The 9,038-nt window shown below is 36.2% G+C and overlaps 1 long non-coding RNA gene across 1 annotated transcript; it reads right to left on the minus strand.

The window, feature by feature from the left end:
* Positions 1–8,407: 8,407 nt before the first annotated feature.
* On the minus strand, positions 8,408–8,832 carry LOC118480550. The gene is made up of 2 exons (XR_004863222.1): positions 8,772–8,832; positions 8,408–8,696 (listed from the first exon to the last, which is right to left on the minus strand). It is a non-coding gene; the product is annotated as an uncharacterized LOC118480550 (long non-coding RNA).
* Between the last annotated feature and the right edge of the window lie 206 nt (positions 8,833–9,038).

A 9,038-nucleotide genomic window follows, 5' to 3' on the forward strand; every position in this document is an offset into this window, starting at 1 on the left:
ATCTTTTCAGCTACAATAGATGATTATCAATTTTATTGTCTAATCAGCTGAGGGCTTTATGCTATGTTTCTAGCATATGAGGCAAAGTATTATCCAAGGACTAGGTCATAATTTCCATTCAGCAGAAGTCCCGGAATAATACCCCAGACATCAAATAGTATAAAAACCTAGTATATCAGAATACGAGACCTTTCAAACGAGATTTCAAGGGTTACCTATATATCCAAGTAGTGTTCCCCACGAATTTCGCAAGTTTGAAATTTTAGGTTTATATCCTGAATAAATCTACTAAATGTACGAAAACCTATCATCACATCATCAGTGAGACCGTTTATCACATTTGACATTTCATTTCCTTAGCATGCTGTGATAGTCCACTGATGTACTATCATTTCCTTTTCTCAACAAAACTCATTTTTGCTTTTTCAATGTTTTTGGTATTTCAAATTTTCTATTTTTTAAAAATTTTTCTCCCCCTAAAATCAAAATATGTTTCAATTTTGATTTTCAAGGAAAATTTGAAAAACAAACTGTACAAATAAAGTGACAAACTGATATCGAATTACTTCAATTCGCCATTCATTTGGCATAAACAATCAGAACTCCCCCTGACAACAAACTATTTTCCCATTTAGATTTCAAAACACTTAAGTTTGTTTTAATCAAAATGGTTTTTCCGGAAAATTAGTTTTGTGTGTCATTTCACAAATTCGAGGTTCTTTCATCACATTATTTTCCTTTAATCACTTGCAGAAAATCAAGTACAACTTAATGTCCCTGATTTACCACATGTAGGTCGAAAAATCACCATAGTGAAATTTCTCAAGAAATGTGCCGATTCATGTTCCACGCTTACCAACCTGGAAACTCCGGCAAGTCAGGATTTTTCATTTGAACAGATCCACCCAAGCCTGACCAGCCTTGGGTTTGACAGTTTTTACCTCAACAACTGGCTCTTCTGGTTTCGACATACCAGAATCATTGCCTGAATGTGGCTTATCTGACTTTGATTTGTCAGATTCATCACCGTCACCCTTCTTTTTCTCCTTTTCCTCTTTTGTCCTCAGATTTGCATCTTACGAATTCGGCTTGCTTGACTTTGCAGTCGAGGGAGTTGATTCATCAGAACTCTTATGCGATCTGTTCGGTGAACCCGAGGACAAAATCCTTTCCAAATACTCTCTTGCTTTCTTCCTCTTCTTTCGCAGTCTGTCTTTTTGCCCCTGAGAAAGCTTTACTTTTGTTTCCTGAACTTTAGGTTCCTGAACCTTCTGTTCCTTGGGCTTGACGTTGACTGGTTTCTTTGCCATTCTTTGAGATTCAGCCCTCGATCTTCCCATCGATCTCCTTGGGCAATCTCTGGCAGTGTGACCTCTGATATTGCAGTTAAAGCATCTTCTCGTCTCATAATTCCATCTTTGGCAGTTAACAGCAATGTGTCCATGATAACCACAGGAGTAACACATTCTGTTATCATACCTCTTCTCTCTTTCATATCGTACACCATTTTCATACCACACACTTAGATCATAGCATTGAGTTGCCTTGTGGTAGTCGTTTCTCTTCTTGTATCCTTGATTTGGCATTTGAGCACTGTGGTCAAACCTGCACCAATGATTACCAACTATTTTTGAATTTTGATTTTTAAAATTTTGTAATTTTTTATTGTGAATGGATGATTGATCTGATGAGCTTTTATTTTCTTTTTGAAAATTTTTCGATTTTTTATCTTTTTGTTTCTGTTCCACACTCTTCTTTATAGGTTTTTGCGTTGAGCATTCACCTTTCTCAGTAGAATGTAAAACAGTATTTTTAAACATTTCATTTAAATATAAAAATATTTTTCTTTTCTTTTCTTTTTCTTTTTCATAATCTTCAATTTTGACTTTGTCAAAATTTGTGACATTGTCACTTATTGGAACAGAATTGATCGGTTTTGGACAAGGAAAATTCAAACTATCTGATGAAGTCACAAAACCTTTCAATTTCTTTTCAAGTTCATCAATCTTATTTCTTGAATTCTCAGCTTCTTTTTCAAGCTGAGAGATTCTTTCAAGATAGAACTTGATTGAATTTTCATTTTCAATTTTAAGATTTTCAAGAACAGATTTTTCATTTTCCAAACCATTTAACTCTTCTTGAAATCTTGTTTCATTTTCTTTCAGATTTTTGTTTTCCAATTTTATCCAGAAATCTTCATCTTCTGAAGATTTTCTTTTGCTTTCAAAACCTTTTTCAAACTCAGCAATTTTCTTTTGAGCATCTTCAACTTCATGCTCAAGTCGAATAATTTTAGCAAGATGAGAGTTTATTTCGCTTTGTTTTTCCAAATTATTCTTGCCAAAAAAATCATTTTCCAATTTTTTAAAATTGTTGTTTTCTAATGACACACTTTCAACAATCTTTAAAAGTTTGTCATTATCAGATCTCAGTTTTTCGCAATTTAAACGCAAACCCAGAATTTGTTCATCATCAGCCTTCTTTGTCGTTCCTGCAAGAAAAATTTTAATCATATCAGCAGGATCTAAATCTTCATTTAAAAAACAACCTCTCTTGTAATCATATTTCATCCTACTTCTTTCATCATGACCATTTCTAATTTTTTTCATTATTTCAACGATCACATCCAAACTTATATCTTCTAAGTTCCTTCCTAAATTCACTATCAACTCTTTCCTTTTCTTCTCAATTTCACTATTTTGTGTTCTAAGCTCTCTGATGAACTCACTTGAACTAAATTTTGAGAACCTAGAATCCTTTTTCACCTTACACACAAATTCATCCCACTCTAAAGGTAATGCATCCTCAAACTTAGATTTCAGTTCAGCATCTGAAATTTTTACATAATGCATTCTCAAACCTGAAAGTAAATCATCAAATCGCTTTTCCAGATCATTAAATTTCTCATGTTTCCTACGCATAAAATATTTAAGTCTTTCAGCCACGACCTCCTTTGACTCAAAATAACAACCACAATACCAATTGTTTAAACTTTCAAGTTTAATATTTTCTTGTTCGACAAACATTTTTCAAACGTAATGCAGTTTTCAAACGAAACCCTTTCAAACGGTATGGTTCAATTCAAATGATAGTGCTGATTTCAAATGGAATGGTTCAGTTCAAACGATTGTTCAAACGAACACCTTCAAACGGAAAGGACTCAAACGAAATGGTTTCAAACGATACAATTTCAAACGGAAGTTGTCCTGATCGTTTGAAATACAGCTTTTTCAAACAATAAGTTCAAATGGAGTCCATTAGTTTCAAACGGAACGTCAATTTCAAATGAACGTTCAAACGATAGGACCTCTTTCAAACGAACTGTGTCATTTTCAAACGAATGACGTCACTTTTTCTCAAACAATTTCAAACGGACACGACAATTTCGATTAGTTTTAGATCGAATTTTAGTTCCAAATTGTCAAGGATTAGTTAAAAGTGAATTTCGTTTGAAATGTAAACGTTTCAAGCCATTTTAACCGTGACAACTAGTTCAAATCAGAAAAGAAAGGTAGAAGTGAGATAATCCGGCGATTTCAAGCTGTATTTGGTATGAACTCCTCGTCCTGAGCTCTGATACCACTTGTAGGACCGATCCGATGACCTTAAACGTCAGTAGAAGTAGTTCATCTCAGTTTACAAAGGCGGAAACAAAGTAAACTAAGTCAAAACAGCTTGTTCCTTCCAATTTCTCTTTCTATTACTGATTGCGAGTCTTTACACTGATTCTGATACAAAAACGACAGCACCTCGACTCACAAACACACACATTCGTTCTGCTGACCGTTTGAACTGAACAACTATTTATAGACTCATGCTGTCCGTTTGAACAAGACACATCTTGTTCAAACGGTCACGCTTCAAACGAACAGGCACCTTCAAACGGTCCGGCAACATTCAAACGGCCAGGGCTATTTCAACCTATACAAACCCTATTTTAATCTCGTTTATGCACCCGTTTAACCTATCTAGACATAAGACTTGATAAGACGTAGTCAACAGACATTTCGTGCACCAACATATTGCAATATGATTAACCAACTAAAACAAGTTGGTTATAGTTTATAAAACCTTGTTGCCATGAATCTTGACTAAAACATTTGTTTTTGTAAACCAAGTATTAAATAGTCCTTGTAAGAAAACTCGTACGGTTTATATCATTTAGTAAACATCATTGCGTGTCATCGTTTGAAATCATTCGTTCAAGTGAACTAAATAACGCCACGGAATGCAATTTGATAAAAGCACTTATATATAAGAAGTACTAGCGGAGTATCTACCATGCTTTTATCACATTACACCTGTCCCATTATCTATTCACATACCAAAGCACTTGGGAGAGGTCCTTCAAGATCCGTTGCTTGCAAACTTCCTAAATAGGCTCGAGACACCTTGGAACAAGCTTGGAAATGTTGTAGGATGAATGAAAGTGAGAGGGTGTATGGATGGTGGTATGGCCGTAGGTTGTGGGGGGAAGAAGAAGGTGTTTTGTGTTGGTGAGTTATGGAGGAAATGAAGTTATAAGACTAGGGGTTAATACTTATACTCTTCCAACATTATTTAGTCCAATGGGTGTCTTCATAAGATTATGTAATATCAAATAAAATGTCATAAATAGGCCATGTGGCCGTGAGCTAGGTGTGTGTGTGTGGGGGGGGGGTCTAATTGTAAGTTTTAATCATCTAATTAGATTATAGTTCAAAACCAAGTATGTAATTAGTTATGATGGTTACTAGATATTTTAGTGAGTGTTAAGGTGTTCGGGGATCATAACTTGCTTAGAAAAATAAAACAATGCTTCTAGCAATATTTTGGTGTTCCAAGTAATGTCCGGTTATTCGGTTAAATACTGGTTCGTTAAAGTGTCAAACTATTCCGTTTAGCGTTCATTAAGTACCCTTTTGTGACACTTATAATTCCCGACACTTAGGAAAGCATACAGGACCAATAAACCACTTTTCTGCATTATATTTTGGAGTTTAAATGCTGAAAATAGCTGAATTTTGGTTGTTTCTGCAGAATTTTGCACTTTTAGTGTGTTTTAGGCACTTTCCGGCACTTTGTCTATCACTTAAGCATGCAGTTTTGTGGTCCTCACTTCCCTACACACTATACTAGTGTAATACGTCATCTCTGGCTCATACTGGGCCTCATAATATTGTTTGTCTATGTACTGAACTTCGTCAACATTTTTTTGTTTGTTTGGTAATGGTGCCAATTCTGTTCTGTGTATCATCTGTACTATCTCGTGTTGCATGTAGCAACGAATAAAGTCTTGTATCATGAAATGCCATTGTATGTATATAACAGTAATCAAAATTTCATTTGTCTTGTAAACTAGATCATGCACAATTATTTCAGCACAGATTACTGTTCAATTAGTGTACAGAATGTACGGAAAAGTGACGGTTGTTACACAAAAAGCCCACAAGTTTGAAAAACTAGCTGAAAATACAAGGGCTGCTGCTGAAATAGAAAATTCTAAAAAAGAGTCCCTGTCATTTGTCGCGCCAGAGTCCCAGGTCTCCCTCGCGTGGCATGAGGGGAGCTGTTTTGCCAAAACTTTCATTTTTGGCAGTTTTAGTCCCTGCAACATGTTTTGATGGTTTTTGACGCGTAGCCCCTGTTAACCCAATTTCAAGGCTCTACAAGTATGTTAAAGCATAGGGGACTTGAAATATGCTTGGAAATATCATGGATGTCGGTTCGTTTGGTCGTACGGTCATGTTTTTCGGTTAATTACGACGGAACTCGAACGGACGCGTAAACGATCCAAATTAAGCGACGAATAATATTTTTGCATTCCTATCACTAAAATATAATATTTTATTGATTACAAAAATTTTTGGATGTCCGGATATGGTCAGAACACAAGATATGCACGTATATGCAAACTTATGCAGTTTTTGACACTTTTAGCCCCTGTGATCAAATAAGCGCATTTTCGCATACCGAACCCCTCAAAACTTATTTTTAAGATATGTTAAGGGTATTTAGGGTATGTTTAGCTTATGATCATGTTCCGGAGTGTACGTTGCCATACGAATCGGCAGACTTTTCTAGTTTGACGCAAATAGTCCTTATGATCGAATAAATTTGTTTTTGACATACCAAACCCTTCAAAACTTATTTCTAAGTTATGTAAAGGTTATTTAAGGTATGTTAAGCTTGTGTCACTATTACAGAGTGTTTGTCGCGTTAAACTGATCACGTTTACGTAACAATTTGCGTATAACTTTCCAGAAAGCGATTTAGAGCTTGAAATCGAACTAGAATCAAAACGTGAAATTGTCAAACATAAATAAACAAATATTGAGACCAAAACACATTGTTTCATTGATAATTGATATTGTTCCCCATCATACAGTGTTTACAGAGCACAAATGTCACATAAGTATCAACAGACCCGCTTTGTGCAAACCCGGTAGGGGATTTGCACGAGCCTACTCTTGTTGCTCTCGCTCGAACTCGTGAAAACTACATCTTTGCGTGAACACCACATACTACAGCTTCGTGCAAGGATGACCTTTCCTAAGGTCGAATACTATTTTGCCTTTCCTAAGGCTAACACAATATACACGTTTTCGAAAACACTCGCATAACACAATCGAGTGATCTTATCGAGATTTGGCATGAAAACCAAGAACACTCAATAAAATCACTCACTCTACGCGTATTTTACTCTCAACACGAGAATCTTTTGTTGAGTCAGGAGTGAAATCCATATCTCGACAAAATTCTCCACCTCTATCTCATGGTTTTACCACACTTTCAAGAACAAAGTTGTTAAGTTAGGGGTGAAACCCGCATCTTAACGACCCACTCCAATTCTTACTTGGATTTTACAAAAACTCTCACCAAAGTCTCGATTATTTTAATGACTTGAGTCATGTAGTAACCAGAAGGATGTGTGCCGTTTGTCACAACCCCTGACCCCACCCTGGGAGCGGGAGCCGTGAACTAGTCAGATGGTATCGGTGTTTATTAATTTAGCAGTAGAAAGTTTCATCAGGACCATAGTTAGGAAATACTTTTATCAGAGCTAAACACCAAAATGTTTAAAAGAGATAAATGGGATAAAACCCAAGTTTTGCTGATAATACATTTATAACAAACAACTAGGACAAAACCCGATTTTTCATTTGTAATATATTTATAGGGATAGACCCTAATTATTGAAACAATTATCCTTTTTATTTAGGTAACTTTTATAGCTACTTTTCTAAGCCTTCAGTGCTCTCCTGGTGGCTTTTATTGGCTTTCAAATTGTGTTACTTGAAACGCGTTTTAAAAACATTTTATCAGCAAGAAATACTGGCGAGTGCATTCCAATTTATAAAACATTAGTTGTTATAACATTACAGTATGAAGGGCGATTACAATGTTTATATCTACACAATTACTCGGTCAGTACGTGTCACTCGACGGATCTGTGACTATGGTCATATCACACATTGGATACCCGTGCCCAATTGTGAAGGTTATCAAGTACTGTATACATACCCCATAACACTGGCAGCAATTGAAGACTTACAAAGACTTAATCACTGTAGTTATAACTGATACATATTTATAGTTTTGGAAAACATTTGCAATAAGGGCTCACAAACTGTGAGAAAAGAGAATGGACTCACATTGGTAGACTTAGGTATTCGTACAGGCTTCCTGGTAATATTATAGCTTCCTATTGTTTCTCCTGGTTATTATTTCCTTGAGTTTCTGTGAATATATATATATATATATATATATACTAGTCACTTACCCGCGCGATGCGGCGGGAGTGGTATCACTTAAGTTGGTGAGTTTAGGGCTATCTACGGGGATGTAGTTTCCAATGTGGCTTGTGACGACGATGGTGGTAGTGTAGCAGAATGTGATGGTCGGTTGAGGCCTTCTTCAGCGGCGAGAATCAGCGATTTGCGGCGATTGGTGGTTTCGTGATGGCGTTTGGTGGTTATTGTGCGACTCAGGAGAAAACAAAGAAAATTGTTTGATTCTAGTTATGTTACCTGAAATAGACGGACTACCTAGGCTTTTGTTGGTTCAAATTGTGATACAAATTCACAAATAACTAACATTAACTACTATATTGTAAGATGTACAAAACATAGTCAAAAATTTCCCAAACAGTCTTAGGTTTGTAAGAGTCCTTAATCTTGAATTCCTAAGGTTTGGAACTGAAATTTGTCACAAAATAAAGGATTTCCTTCAATTAGTTTCTTAAGTTCAACCAGCATCATACCTCGAGCAGATTTAGTATCTCCATATTTGGATAATTGTTCATTCTCCCTAAAGTAGTGATCTATAAAAGTCAGTCAGCAAAGGCGCGATAGATGATGCTTAATACAAAAATTAAAGTAAGATAAATAAGTTCGTTTACAGACAAATGGTTACAAACAAATCAATCGAGTCGTTAATCAAACGATTAAACGCATAAACAAAACAATAAATATGAATTTGTACATTCTGATACATATCTACTTAGAGGTGGCAGTTTTTTTATTTTTTTATTAGCCATGCCGCTGCGCTCGTTGCGGCTGCCCTCACCGCGCCGCTGCGGCTGCACTTGTTGCGCTCGCATGCTCACTGCACCGATCAAATTTTAGTAAAGTACACGGATGGTAAGCCAGAGACAACTGAGGTGATGGCACCAAGCAAGAATGACACAGTGCTGAACACTGCTGTTCCCTATTACCCTGCATATACCAAACAAACTTGCGATTAGTTTATGCACAGCTATTCATAATCATTTTATCATGAAATAAGGATACCTGAACAAATGTCTCGCTCGACCAATAGTTTCCCTTGACGCATTATGCAAGGTTCGCTCGGTCCAACAACTCAAGCAAATGTTTTCTATGTTTTTTAGGGGGAAGATGGGTGCTTCTCTCCACAGGGCATACAAGACACAGGTTGTTGGCGGAAGCCCGCCAAATTTAACATATAAAGTTTTTTTATATGTTAAATATGGCGGGTTGCCGCCAATAACCTGTGTTTTGTATGCCCTGGGAGAGAAGCACACATGTTCCCCCTAAAAT

The sequence above is a fragment of the Helianthus annuus genome, chromosome 7 (genome assembly GCF_002127325.2).
Source record: "Helianthus annuus cultivar XRQ/B chromosome 7, HanXRQr2.0-SUNRISE, whole genome shotgun sequence".
Classification (NCBI taxonomy): Eukaryota; Viridiplantae; Streptophyta; class Magnoliopsida; order Asterales; family Asteraceae; genus Helianthus; species Helianthus annuus.